The sequence below is a fragment of the Papilio xuthus genome, unplaced genomic scaffold, assembly GCF_000836235.2.
Source record: "Papilio xuthus unplaced genomic scaffold, Pxut_1.1 DF829660.1, whole genome shotgun sequence".
NCBI lineage: Eukaryota > Metazoa > Arthropoda > Insecta > Lepidoptera > Papilionidae > Papilio > Papilio xuthus.
In genome coordinates, this window is record NW_013528989.1 from 634,925 (window position 1) to 650,582 (window position 15,658).

The window sequence follows — 15,658 nt, forward strand, 5'->3', positions numbered from 1 at the left end:
GGTTATACCGTTTGACATTATTTAAATCATACTGATTACAGCAAAATAAACACTGGGTCACATAGATTCTGACTGGACCCCATATATTACTTTGTACCGGCATATAAATCGTTTAATTCATTAATTTCGTCAACTTATATTATTATTATTAATAATAATTATAGGCTTATGTATTAACGAATTTAAACTTTAAACTATTACATACCCGTTTTTTAATCTATGGTTATGACAGTTTTTTTTAAATATAAAAGGAAAGAAACAATATCCAACATACAGTGTGGTGTTATAAAATATTTCTTTCATCATAACAAAATATTCGTAAGGATCTTGTTAAAATTTTAACAATCCCAAATGGCGGAACATAAATCGCTCGCATGACGTAATAAAAGCTATCGAGGCACCGGTTTAAGGCGACAAAGTTCCAAAGGCGGTTACGTTTACATAGAACGTGGAACTTTTGCGTATTATAACGTGTAGGCGAGACGACCGTACGACGGAACAAAGTCAAGCCAAAATAAAATGCAATAAAATGGCCGATATAACGCAGAGATTCCGTTCGGGAAACCTTAAACGAAAGTACAGTCGTCTACATAAACTTATGACATTTCAATACAAACAAAAAAAAAACAAATTATATGACAAAAAGATAACAAAATTATATATGAGACCTGTATGACTATACCACTGTTTAAGTTTAAATTTACAAATAATATTATAATTTAGTCGGTTGGTTTGGTTTGTTTATTGCTTCACATTCAGACCAAACTATCTTGAATAAACTTACTGTCTCTCTTTATCTTGTTAAGAGTAAAAGAGTGAGAAGTGCTTAAATAGTACTCGCAATTGAGTTGGCACGTCAAACAGGAGAGTGAACTGATTTTTGGCGTGCCATATCAATTGTGTGGTATTAAAATAATTTTTGCTGATGACTGTACATTGGCGACGAAGTGTCGGCTGTCTATCGAACAGCGCCTCTTACCCCGCGCCCTCGCTTTCGTCTGCCAAACTTCTTACTACAGAAATGTCTCGTCCACTACCAAACTTATTTTTTTATTTTTTCTCAGAAACTCGTTGTTTAGAATCTTATAAGAATACATACAAACTATAAAGTACAGTTTTTTATATATTTTAAGGTGGCAAACGAGCAAGCGGCCACCTGAAATCGCTGAAATAGCGAAGTGACCGTTGCCGATAGACATACGCAATTGCATATGCGTTGCCTACTTTTAATCGACGGAGAAGAGGATGCACAGACATATCTTCCCTTCCCATACATTCTCTCATCCTGAACGTCCACTTCCACTTCCCATCCTTTCCTTATAAAAAAGGGGGGAAGGGAAAGTGGACTAAATTAGGCCTCCGGGACGCACACTCATCAGACGAAATGGGGAATTGCTTCCACTTGACGCCTGTCTTCTGTGTGTTCGTGGTATTTCACTGGGCGAGCCAGGACAATTCGAAGGACAAATCAATGCGAAGATGATAAAGCGGGCTCTACCATTGTTACAGTAAATTTAACTTCTAGTTTATTTATTAAGACACAAAGCTAAATAAATTTCAATAAACAAGATTCAGATATTACTTAGTTTAGTTTGAAACGTAAATATTCTTGTTGCAATTTGTGTAAGCGAAACGCGAAGGAGTTAAAAATCGAGTTTCATTATTCGGCCGTGTAATCGTAAACATTCAAGTAGGGAAACTATCAAAGAATACTAGAATTTTAATACAGGGAGACCTAGTAAAGGAGCTAAGATTATAATGAACCAGATTTGTTAAATGTATAATAAAACTTTATTATTATTGTATTTTTTAGCACAAATCAGAGACCAGATCGAGACATATCCTTTTTGGATTTTATGGACGGTTGAATGATGGTTTAAAAAAGAGTATTAACCTCGTATTTTAGCATAATTTGGCATGAATGAGGCAATACCATACCTTCAAATACCTAAACATTTCTTCCCAGTAGAACAATTTAAAATTTTATAGATCTGATTCTATGGATCCTGGATTCTATAATCCAGGGTTTACAATTCTCCTTCAAGATGCGAACCATTAAATTTATTCCTCTTTATACGCTTTCGTATATCAGTTTGTATAATCTGAACCTCTTTAGGAATGTTATAGATTTTCATTTAATTCCTCAATCATGAACATACGAGTGGTATTAATATTAAATCGGAAAGATGCATCCCATCCTGTACGCGCTTTCTACGTGCTCAAATGTCTTGTAATCATGGAAAACTAATTCAAATCTAATTTATTTTGAACAATTCTGAAATGATAATCATTGCATCGTTCCTCTATTACATGTAAAAGATAATTACCAGAGCACCAGGAGCGGAGTTATTTATTTATTAAGACAAGCCAACAGCATAGTTTTTTTTTTTTATAGGAGAAGTGGGCAAACGAGCAACGAATCGCCTAATATTATTTGATCCGACGCCCATGGACATCCGCAACGCCAGAGGAACCGCAGATGCGTTGCCGGCCTTTAACGAAGGTGTACGCTCTTTGTTACGTGGTAACACGACGATAACCTCCTTCTTTTTGAAGTCAACTAATAATTAACACTTTCAGGTCACTTAAATTTATACTCAAAGTGAAGAAGGCAAGTCTGTGGTCGTGAATGTTTAGCTGATATTTGACTGATATTAAGCTTCTGTTGTTTTCAAAAAAGGTTTTTGTAAATATTTGTTTTGAATGGCAAATTCAGCTCAAAAGCATATGACCGTGTGGCCTAATGGATAAGGCGTCGGACTTCGGATCCGAAGATTGCAGGTTCGAGTCCTGTCACGGTCGAGTGTTGCTTTTTGATTGATCTTAAAAAAATATTGCTGATTATAAAATAAAAAGGTTTTTGAAAAATTTCCCAACACAAAATAATTTCAAGTTAGTTTAAAAACTATCCGTATCTTTGTTGTTAGTTAAGTTAAATATATCATTTTCGTTACGTCATTTTAATGTTAATTTTAGTCATTATGATGTTGCTACGTCGTAGAACCATGCTACGAATATATACGTAGCATTTTAGATTTAAAATCTCTTTAAGGATTGAAGGTAATTTGAGGGAAAAGAGGATGAATAGGGATATCCTTTTCCTTGTTTATCTTCTCTTTCTTACAAAATTTACTTGTAACCCATTAGCATCTTAGTTAATAACAGAGAATTTGTTTGTCCGTGATTTGAAACAAGATGAACAAGAGTCGTCTATGACTTTTTCTTTTTTTTTTACTAATTAGGTATTATTTAGTTGTTATTGGCTACAAAATTAAGGGACAAAATGTAAATTAATAAACAGAGTAGCTAGATGCGCGCGCAACTGAAGAAATTGTGAATGTATTCCTGAAATTTCACGTTATTTGACACGGACCGTGTGGCCTAATGGATAAGGCGTCGGACTTCGGATCCGAAGATTGCAGGTTCGAGTCCTGTCACGGTCGACTATTAACTTTTTTTACATTTTTCTATTTAAAAATATTCATTGCAGCTTCATTATTATTTACTTAATTTAAAATACAATTCTATTAACTTATATTAAATAGTTAATTTAGTAGAAACTTAAAAATGAAAATAACTCTTTACGTGCATAACACAGAGGTGTAGGCAGCGAATACATTTTGTTTTCCGTTTTCAGAAAATAGTTTTTACTCTTTTACTCAAATATATTTAATAATATTTACATTACTTTTTAGAATAAGAAAAACAATTCATATATTGTTTTTAAGATAAACAATTTTCGGGTCATCAGTTTACAAATTTAAGACCAGACATAAATCGTACATAGGGCTGCCAATTTTCAATACACACAAAGACGTAAAAATATGACTTTTCTCAAACAATTCACTCCTTACCAGAATACAAAACAAAAAATGTGAAAAAGACATGGGAATAGGTAGGAGGTATTATAGAGAAACACATAGGAAGGGGAAATATACTCTTTCAGTGCGTCTCCTCCGTCGATTAAAGGTAGGTAAAGAATCTGCAATTTCAGCTGTCTATGGGCAGCAATTCAGGTGCCCGCTTGTTCGTTTGCCATCATATATAAGAAATGTAGTTTTCTTTTATTCATTCGAAACCGAAGGCATCAATAATGAGTCCATTGCCTGATTATTACCATGCCAATTTAATGATGTGGCAACCCTAACTAAACATTCTTACAGTACTTCGTGATCTATCCAACATCACAAACTCAGACATGCGTAGCTTTCCCTTTTACACATGTCTAACAAAATACTCGATAGAATAAATCAGAGAATTTAAGGGTCGACTTACACGAACTCAAGCAAGAATTATCAGCTTACAGTAGAAAATTATAAAGAAAGTTTTCGCATTACAGGAACCTAACTTTGCAGTTTAACCTGCAACTTTTATTATTTGCAAAATATTTGTATACTAGCTGTCGTCCGCGACTTCATCCGTGTGGAGTTAAAAATAATTGATAGGTAACCAATGTGTGTGCGACTATGTTTTACATCTATGCCACATTTCAGCGAGATCCAAGCTACCGTACTGGAGATATCTTCAGACATACAAACATTCATCCATACATCCAAAGATTCTCATAAATTATAATATTACTAAGAATTTAGAAAGATAATAGCAATAGAGATATATAAAAAGTATAAATTTCCGTTTTAAAATTCTTTGCGTGTCACACAAGTACAATTGAATGGTTCTCACTTATTGATGACTTTAACTTGAAGTTGGACAAATGGTTTTTAAGTTAATAACTTAACATTCACCTCGCAAGTTACAAAGGTATATTGATCGTGTTTTTGACAAGGCATCAGAGCACAAAGAAAAATTATATGATTGATTATGACTCGTGTTTTAAGTTAGCCGACACAATAAAGACAATAAGTGATCGAGTTAAGTTACTGCTAAGTGAACGTTGCTTAAACTTGTACAGATTGCGAAAAAGTAACACATATTTTGTAATTTAATGTAACCATTAACATTATGGTCGGTCGATGGCTCAAGTTTTACGCACTTGTAATCTGCAAGCCTTGGGTTCAAATCCCGTCATGTATTTTTCGATTTACATATGTACATTTATCACATCGTGATGCAACCTGCACATATCTGAAGTAATTCAAAAATATGAGTGAAGTCATGCACGTGGCCAGCGTGGTTGACTATGTCCTAGTCACCCCTAACTTAGGGTAGTTTCCGAGCCCCTCAGTAGGGGATATATAGTGAGCTGATGATGGTGTTATTACATACAGGGTTTTAAAAACATACATACAGGGTGTTACGAGTTTGAATATACGTCTGTTAAAGTTATTAACATACGTATTTAATTCAGAATTAATGAGAAACTTTATGAACTTGAATTTGAAGATTCTGCGTAATAGTTTGATATAAGCTTTTGCTATTTACTTTTCACAGTATTGAAATATTTGATTAATTAAATAAGTTTGTTGATGAGGTTTACATAAGCAACTTACTTAATTATAACTTAACGTTGTAACGTACGTTCATTTATCAATATCATTGAACAAATACTGCTTGTCCAGAAATCTTAGTATACTGGTGCGAATGGCGCGCTTTCGTTACAAAGTCAAGTGTCAGAATGATTAGTGTGGGGACATAAACGTTGACATTTTAATAAGGCTAGTGTTGCACCGATACACCGGCACAGTGTCGAATTTTCTTCCCAACATTTCTCCGCTGGCGCAGTGACCCAAAGTGTGACTTGGCAGCCGACACAAGAGATCGCCAAAGTCGCTTCTCCTGCGCCGTCTCCTACCAGTCCACAGCTTGAAGTTCCCGCATGTCCAGCTCCACGCTTTGTATAGTATTGAAGAAATTTTAGTATGTATTCTCTTTTGATTTAATTTAATGGATCAATATTTAATCGGTTGTTATATTTAAAAGAAATATCTATTGTTTTATTAATTTCAACTTTTTTTTCTATAACAGAAGGGGGCAAACGAGCAGCGGGAACACCGAGGTGTTCAACGACGACCATGGACATCAGCAATACCAGAGGAACCGCAGATGCGTTGCCGGCCTTTGAGATAGTGATAAGCTCGCTTCTTGAAGGACCCTAAGTCTATTACCGATATTGTATTTGAAATTAATTTAATAATTGTTGGTTATGTATAAAAATATTATAATTGTGAAACATAAGAAATAATATTGAAGATCAATCCATTGATGGATGTTTGTTAGAAGATATCTCCAGAACGGTTGTATAGATTTCGCTATAATTTGGCATACATGTAGAACATAACCTAGAAGAACACATAGGCTACTAATTGGGTTATTGAACTCCGCGAGGACGAAGTCGCGGGCGACAGATAGTAACTTTATATACAGGGTTATATACAAAATGTAAATATACCTTTATAACAATATTAATACTTATAAGAAGTTAAAAAGTTAAAAGCTGTAGTTAGTGCGTAATGGCGTATCGATCTATTTCCTCAACTTTAAGTTATAACGAAGCAACTTATACAAAAGTAACTTGAGCACTTTACTATGACGTCATATTTTAACTATTGTTAAGAACTACATTTGTTGTTCGGAAACTATTCTTGTATATTGAATGCGTTTACCGGGATTTTTGATCGACTGTTCGGAGCGAATTGTTGCAAACGCTTTGCGATAACGGATATAACATCTTCAACTCATTAAGATGGACAAAATCGTAGATATATACGTATCGGACATACAAAGAGATCTTGGCTCAAGGACATCAGGGAATGGACTAACATTGCGAATTGAAGAATTGTTTCGCTTAGCGTAAGATAGGGAGACATTCGGTAAGCTGACGGACAACTTCTAATCGTGGAAAAGCACATGAAGAAGAAGGAAATAGGAGCAAGTGAGCAAGTGAACAGAGTCTATCTGATATAGCTATTATAGCCAGCTGCTGCCCATAGAAATAATTTAGTAGATGCGTTTACCGTTTGCCAGGACAGTAGCAAAATCAGGGCTGGTATACAACTGGCAAAATGTAAACTATAATTGGCGCCAGTAAGTCTACACATTCCATGGTCTGCCAGCGCCACTGTCTTACTGTACTGGTTTAAAGTAAACCAGGTTTTAATATAAAGGAAAGGATGTAAGATAATCAAGAAGGCCGGTATTAATAGCAGTTGAAATCAACGTGCATATATGCGTAGATGTATGTAGAACCAAGAGAGTGTCAAGACCGCGTCAAATGTACGTCTGTGGTCTATGCCTAACCCTCTGGGTTACGGTCGTTGTGTTGTTGATATTGAAGATGTACAGAAAATGATATTTTCCCTTATCTATATCCTTACTATAATTTTCCTTTAAGAAAATTATATAGAGGGAAAGTAATTCATTTTAGGAAGGTGTTAAACGAATTATTCTTCCTACTTCCTATTAGGGGTATAATAAGCAGTTTATTCCAATTGCTAGTTGAATTTTTTTACATTGAAAGCAATACAAGTACGTGGGAATAACAATATGTCGGCTCATGAATGCATTTCATTATTTAAAACGGATTAAAGTCCGTCCGATATTTTGTTTGTACGTAACGAGATGGATGGGGGTGGAGATTAACAGATTAATGTCATTTAAAGTTGATTTCTGTGGGAATATGATATGTCATTAGCCGTTAATTAATTATTAAGAAAGTATAAATTGTTAGGAAGAAAATCCGACATTGCCGGTGTAGTGGCGCAACACTAGCCTTACTATAATGTCGACGTTTATGTCCCCTCACTAATCATTATGACACTTGACTTTGTAATGAAAGCACGTCATTCATGGCAAAGGATTCAACTAAAAATGTCTAAAAAAATGTTTATTTTTTATTTCAATACTAAAAGAGTACTAAAAAAATTAACATTTATATAGTGATCTAAAGTCGTAATATCAAAGAAAAAAAGTTTATTTTAATTATAAAATAAAAATAACAATTTTAATGCTAATTTGCTAATAAATAGTAAATGTAGTGAGAACATTAAGTTTTTTTAAATGGAACAAACGAATAGACAAGATATAATTTTTAAATATTATTGGTTGGATGTTTGTTTGAAGGTTATTCCAGAAGGGCTGAACGGATCTTGATGAAATTTGGCATACATATAGAACATAGTCTAGAAGAAGACAAAGGCGTATTTGTTTATTTTAATTCAGCGCAGTTTATAAATAAAAATATCAAGAAGCAGTATTGTCTATAGTTAAATATTTCATTATAAAAAATACTAAAAGACTACACGCATTTTACATTACATCCGCCATTTTGAAAGTTTACGAAATTAATCAGAAAACCAAAGTTGCCAGTATCATTTTTTTTTATCTCACGTCAAAATTATTATACCGTTTAAAGCTTTAGTGAATATAATTACAGTGATTACGGAGCCGTTGCTGTGGAAAATTCCGGCCTCATTCCAACACACCTCAGTGGACGTTAAACCGATTTTTATTAAGATAATCAGATGGTTATGCAGTTAAAATTAACTCGGTAAAAATTGAAAACAATAACGTTATTATCATGGGATAAAAAAAGAACGATTGATGTAATGAAAATAATGATATTGGGATTTTTCATTATAAAAAAAAGGTTGTTAAGTAACAATGATCATCTGCGACTCTGTCTGGGAAGATTAAAAAAAAACTTAATTAGTAGTCTATGTGTTCTTTCAGACTGTGTTCTACATCTATGCCAAATTTCAGCAAGATCCGTTCTGGAGATACCTTCAAACAAACATCCATCCATTTAACTAAGAAATCGTATTTATAAAATTGGTAAGATTACCCCCGTCGTTCTTACGGTGAAGGAAAACATCGTGATGCAACCTGCACATATCTGAGAAGTAATTCAAAAGATCACATATCTTGAAGTCAACCAACCCGCACTTGGCCAGCGTGGTTGACTATGGCCTAATAACCCTTTATTTAGGGTAGGCTCTGAGCCCCTTGGTGGGGACGTATAATGTGCTGCAGATGATGAAGATTACACCCAAATGGCCCTACGGAAAAGAGACGCAGTGGTCGTGAAGGGACTAGTGAATATTGGTAAAGTCCCATAGAATATTTCTTCAAAATAGCGCAACGAGTCGTGATGACATCGACTACTATTTTTTTAATTCCTCACGAAGTTGCGGGCGACAGCTAGTTCTTTTTATAAATTCGCCAGAGACTCAAGTTTAGAAAATAATACTAACGTAATACATTTATTACAAACTATTCTACCTTTTTAATAGAGACATAATTATATAAACAATCGTGTACTTTCCCCGGTCAGTGATTACCCCGCCAGATGCAGTGGTGCGCCGGTCCGTTGCGCCGGTGAACACTTTTGACGCCCACTTAAACCCGCCGCGTAATCCTCACACGCCTTTTACTTTTTACATACGAAATTAATTCCTTGAATAGCGTCAGCAGAGAAAAAACAAAATAATTACTGTGCAATATAGTCTATATTTTAAGAAATAAATATCTAATCGTTCATTTAATAAATATTAACAGTTTAAAATTAATAAAAAGGCTAAAGATAAGTTACAAAGTATTTTTGGAAATAAATTTCTACAACACGTTTAAAATGAACGCAGCTTTATACAGTGTGGTTTCTAGACGATAGATGGCGTTGTATAATTTAAATTGTAATAATGACTGTATAGTAAAGATTCAGAAAAATAAAACTGATTTTCGTTTGTTGCCTTCTCTCTTAGGAATGCTCGAATTGAATTTTTAAAAGCAAAATACAAGATTTCTTCTCAAGGGGCCTTTAAACAATTTACTTCAATGTTCTTCTTGTGGAGCGTCAGCATAGAATACCAAAAAGCTTGATTTAAAAAAATAAATAAAATTATTAAATATTATGATTTTATGTTTTCTTAATCTTTCTTTTTGTAATTAAACATGCATGTTTTTTAATCCTAAAAACATAGCTACCTTTTATAAAATTATTTTGCTAACCGTACCGCAACTTGTCCGGGGATTAAGGCGGATATCTTTAATTGTCCGGAACCGAGTCGAGGCTTAACCAGAGAAAAAAAACAACACGACTTTCCCTCGTCTATTTAAAACGAAAAGGTAAAAAAATATTTTATTTATATTTCCAATATAATTATAAAAGTGTAAGCTTCACTTTAATCTGTAGTCTGAGAGATGGTTAGATAATTAATTAATCTACTTAATGGTGAGATTTGTGTCAACCCCGAGATGAATATATAATTTAAGGCTTTTGAATAAACATAAAAGGCTCGAGATAATTATGACTTAATCAGTACTAATATTAAAATAGGATATTTTATTTTTATTTTTGTAACGAATAAATTCAATAACTTCGGGATAGATTACAAAAATTCTACATTATCTCAGAGTAATATAGGCTTTATTTAAAACTAGCTGTCGCCCGCGACTCCGTCCGCGTGGATATGTAACAAAAACTTAGTGTAGCCTATGTGTTCTATCAGACTATGTTCTATACGTGTGCCAAATTTAATCGAGATCCGTTCAGCCGTTCTAGAGATATCTTCAAACGCCTATCCATCCACATCACATCCATCTAAAGCTCTTCAAGGCATAAATTTGAAAAAAAAAATGAATAAATATTATCCTATGCTGTCTCCTGGCTCTAAGCTACCTTCTCAACAATTTTCAGCCATATAGGTAAAGCTGTTCTTGAGTTATAAATAGTGTAACTAACACGACTTTCTTTTATATATTAACTTAATGAAAGAAAATGGCGTAAAGCAGATTACAGCGGTTTGTTTGTTTTCCGTGGTCTCTACCTACCCCTTTTGGTAACAGTCGTTGTGTGTGTGTGTGTTAATAACAAAAAATTCCACATATCCTAAGCCGTATAGAACTTCAGTCATAAACAATGTCTTATTGATCAGCACGTACTTCATGTTTATAATTTTTAACAATAAGAATTGTAGTAAATAATTTAAGTTTAGACTTACACTATTTAAAAATATTTATTTATGAAATAATGTGATGCAATTGTTTCTTTTTTTAACAAAACAATCGTAAAAAAGGCTACGCCTATCTGAATGCGTCACGGTTGATAGATCGCGACACACTGAAGGATCAAAGAACGTTTTGGGTACGATTTATGTTTGGGGTAACTGATTTTTTTTATAAAAGTATTTCCAAACAAATTTACAACTGATATTAAGTGAAAATGATTGCAGACTTTGTTTATTAATTGAGAGAAAAGAAAAACACAAAAAAGTTTTCTTCTTTCTATGCCCTTCAAAGGAAAAGGGAAGGACTTATTATTAAACTAGCTTTTGCTCTTCACTCCGTTCGCGCGGTATTGAAAAAAACTTAATTAGTAGTCTATGTGTTCATCCAGATAGTGTTCTACATGCTTACTAAATTTAATCCAGATCAATGCAGTCGTTCTGAAGATAAACTAGTAACAAACAAAATTGAGAATCACTGCTTTAAATCTTCAAATTAAAGTTGTACCCACGTTGTTAAGCAAATTATAGAAGAAATCCAATTAATTGAATTAAATATATTACTTTCCGAGACTTTTTAATCTGTATTAACATAAGCCGAAGCGGAAAACGTAGATTAAATAAAAATGTTTTAGTTCTCGATTCTAAATTAGAATTAAATCGATTCTGATCGGCGGAAGAAGCGTATCTGGTGAGGGAGGCGCTGTGATCGCGATTAGTCCTGTCAGGAAATATGTCAAACACAAGACATGACACAGCTGTAATAAAAAAAAAAAAACTTGTTTATGGCTCTCTCTTGACGGATTGGACCGGAGGCAAGTGTTTATGGTTACGATCTTTACGCAGCTGTAGTCCGATTAGGATTTTTTGGCACTATTTTGGCATTGATACTGTGGCGCTAGTGAGCTAGTTTAATTTAGTTTCACTTGTCCCCACCTGGTCATAAGTTTGGTGTTTTATAATTATAACCAATGTTGGACGCAAATGTTTGTCCATTCAACCAATATGAGCAATTACGGTAATGCTTTAGATGTGACAAATTGTGTAGGAAGGTGTAGTTGAATTATTTAGATAAGTAGAAGGGTACAGCGTGGGTGTTAGTGAAGGAAATTGTTATTTTTAGCTTGTTGATAATGTGAGGTCGTGTGTATATTTATAGAACAAAGTTCTTTAATATTTATACGAATTATTGATTATTATGGGCTGGAAAGTCTTTCATCGATTTTTATTCTAAACTAGCTGTCGCCCGCGACTTTGTCCGCGAGGATATATTAAAAACTTAATATATAGATAAGTTAAATAAAAATCAGCTCTTCAAGACAAATTCAAAAAAAAAAAGACTAAGTAGTAACCTATGGTAGTCTCCTGGCTCTAAGCTACCTCCCCACCAATTTTCAACCATATCGGTAAAGCCGTTCTTGAGTTATAAATAGTGTAACTAACACGACTTTATTTTATATATAAAGATACACACGTCATTCTCTTTGGTCCATTCCAAAATATTTCTGGTAAAATACTTTTTTCACAATTGAATTGAACTTACGCTTAATTTACAACATCGATAATTGTATCTTACAGTTTTCACAAAATAACTCTAAGTCTAAAAAAGTCAAAATGGCCGCCATGTATGACATTTGACGTTTGTGGACTATGGGCTATCGTTTGAAATACAGACTATAAAGTCTATGTCACCTTGACCATGAATAAATCGATTCTAAATACGAATACTAACATCGATTCTATTCGATTGAAAGCGAACGGTGTACACAAACAGCAACATCTTAATGCTATGCCATTGTAGCGATGTCCAGCCATATAAAGTTTTATTAGACTCCGTAAAATTAAACCTGATGTACAGGATGATCTTAAATTAATAAACGAAATAAAACAGCTTAAATATATTGAAGTGTTTATTAATATCATATGATTTTTTTAAATAATTTGTGACAAAGATTTTAATAAATTTTGTAAACCTAATCGTTTACACTTGGGTAATGACAAAATATAAATACATAGTAACAAGATAATAAAACGCTCGAGAAAATATAAAAAACAAAGAAATGTTTGTACCCAAAATAAATTAAAATAAAGATTTAATTTTAACTTTTTTTAATTCTAGGGTTTGTTCCTGGTAATCTCCAAAACTGGTGGGCCGATTTTGACAGCGCTCATACAGAAAGTTTGCTGGTGAATGCGGGAGTTACTTATTCTATCTTCTTAGAATTCTACAAAATAACTTTCAATCGAATTATATAATACCCGTAATATAACAACAGTCGTGGCGATTTTTGTACCTGTGCCCAGCAGTGGGTGTTGTACCGCTGAAAAGAAGAATGGAACAACCTGTATGTAAAAACAGGATACATCGGACCATAAAATAGTCCGGCAATGAAATTGGATCGGTCAGTTTTTTTTTCTTTCTAACTATCACTCAAGCCGATCCTCGATATTTGTGGTCCAAGTGAAGAGATACATTAGTTGAACTAAAGTAAAATTATTCCTGTATCTTAGAGTTGGTAATCTATTACTTTATAGAATCGCTTAAAGTATTTTTAGCTTATTAATTCAACTGTAAATATATTTATGATAGTATTTATTCTAAGCTAATATGAAATTAAAGCATTTTTCTTTTTAATTGTCTCCATTATTGATATATAAACACGGCTAAACACTCACGTATATTAGTCCGGTGGCGGCACCGACTAGTTTCGAGCCCATCGGGGGCCCTTCGTCAGGGACGGGCCCGCCCCCTCAAGACGCGCCCTAAGAACGCAGGCGCGCTGTGAGCGACGGGCCGCATCCGCGAAATAATACCTATAAAGTCTCACGAAAGTTTGAATAATTTAGAAGTATTTTCGCTTGATAATTCTATAATTCTGTACTAAACTATAAAAATATACTTCAATAATTATTACCATATAATATATTAGCTTTATAAGAATAAAAATCTTTAATTATATTAGTGGTCGCTTAATCTATTAACTTAGACCAACCCCTAATCATGTGTCGTTGCATCGGTCCAGCACTCTGGTTAAAATTTAACTAAAATTTTAACATAAATATTTACGTTCAAATGAGTTTTAGTACTTTGGTGCAGACGCATCAACGTTCAAATTTACCGATTCCACGGAATCTCTATATTAAACTATTCTTTGAACTTATTTACGGTATTCGTTTTTTTTATCACATAAATGCTCCATAATGGAACATATTTTGTTGTAATAATTCTTACACTATCGCCCGGTTGACGTAAATAGAAAGAAATAATATGTTTCAAAACTTTGGTCTCAGAAATCCATGGTAAATCTTATCTATAGCTGTCGCCCGCGACTCCGTTCGCGCGGGAATAAAAGATAGTTGCTGATTCTTAGACCTGAATATGGATCTATAATTTCATAAAAATTGGTCAAGTTGTTTCACAGGAGTATGTTAACTAACATTGTGATACGAGAATTTTATATATAAGACTAGTTGTCCCGCGTAGTGTAGTGCCCGTCTAGTATAGTGCCCGCGACTCCTTCCGCGCGTAATGAAAAAACACTTAATTATTTCCAGGCAATTATTCGAATTTTTCTCACCTTTTAAACCTTTCCCTAGACCTACACGAACATTTCAAGACCAAGTTAAGTCCGTTTAGCCGTTCTTAAGTTTTAGCAAGACTAACGAACAGCAATTGATTTTTATATATATAGAAAATACGATATTAATTGAATATTAAAAATGCTTGCATAAGTTTATAAAAATGCTTATATTTTTAACCTTTTTTAACATAAGTGGTAGAGTTTTTCAAACGTGTTTAAAAGCAGAAAGTTAACGATGTTTAAGCGAAAAGGCTTCGTTACATTATAGAAGCGATACGCGTTGTACAGGCTACCAAGTTTGTTCCGCTTTGTTAACTCACGTTCAATTGTTTTAAAGCTGTTCTAATGCTTGTTGTACAGATAAAGAGCAAAGCTATATCATTTTTCTTTAATTTTTTAAACGAAGAAATTAATGTATGGTACGAAATTTACTGTACTTTTTATATTTAATTGCAAAGGTGATTTTGGTTGTAAATTACTAGAATTAGAACACTTATTTACTTGTTTTTATTTATGTCTTAACGTAGACGCATTAATAAATTTTATTTAAACAGTTATATACATGACATGAGTAAGAGTCTTAAATCTATAATATTAAATAAGATATTATACACGAATAATTAACTAAAATATATTATTAAAAGGAGTCCTTTTAGACATAGTCAAGGCCCGAAGATACTGGCAGCGTTCCCCCGTTGAATAGCTATATTTGTCCGAGGTTGCTGCCAGCTCTTCTGTCCCCTGTGATGTCGACTAACTTTTTTGATATTCCAAAACGGCTGCACGGATCTTACTGAAATCTAACACAGATGCAGAACATTGTCTGGAAAAACACATAGGTTACCAATTAAGTTTTTTTTTAATTCCGTGCGAATGGAGTCGCAGGCGAAAGGAAGAGAAGAAGTATATTTGGTGGAGGAGGGGACGCGTAGATAATGGAAATATTATCTTATTGTGTGTATCCTTCTCCGTCGATTAAAGGTAGGCAATGTATTTGCATTGCGGACGACTATAATGTGAAGTCGCTTCGCCATTTCGGCGAATTCAGGTGACCACTTGATCAGTTGCAACCTTAAAATGTTTAAATAAATGTTTGAAAAACATACAATTATGGAGTTGTGATAAATGTTTTGATTTCATTTGTTATCAAGGATTTTTGTTTTATTTTATTTATTTGAA

At 33.6% G+C, this 15,658-nt stretch overlaps 2 non-coding genes across 2 annotated transcripts; both read left to right on the plus strand.

Annotated features, from left to right (window-relative positions):
• Nucleotides 1-2,729: 2,729 nt before the first annotated feature.
• TRNAR-UCG (transfer RNA arginine (anticodon UCG)) lies at nt 2,730-2,802 on the plus strand. The gene has a single exon. It is a non-coding gene; the product is annotated as a tRNA-Arg (tRNA).
• Nucleotides 2,803-3,370: 568 nt separating this feature from the next.
• Nucleotides 3,371-3,443, plus strand: TRNAR-UCG (transfer RNA arginine (anticodon UCG)). Its single transcript has one exon. It is a non-coding gene; the product is annotated as a tRNA-Arg (tRNA).
• The last annotated feature ends 12,215 nt before the right edge of the window (nt 3,444-15,658 follow it).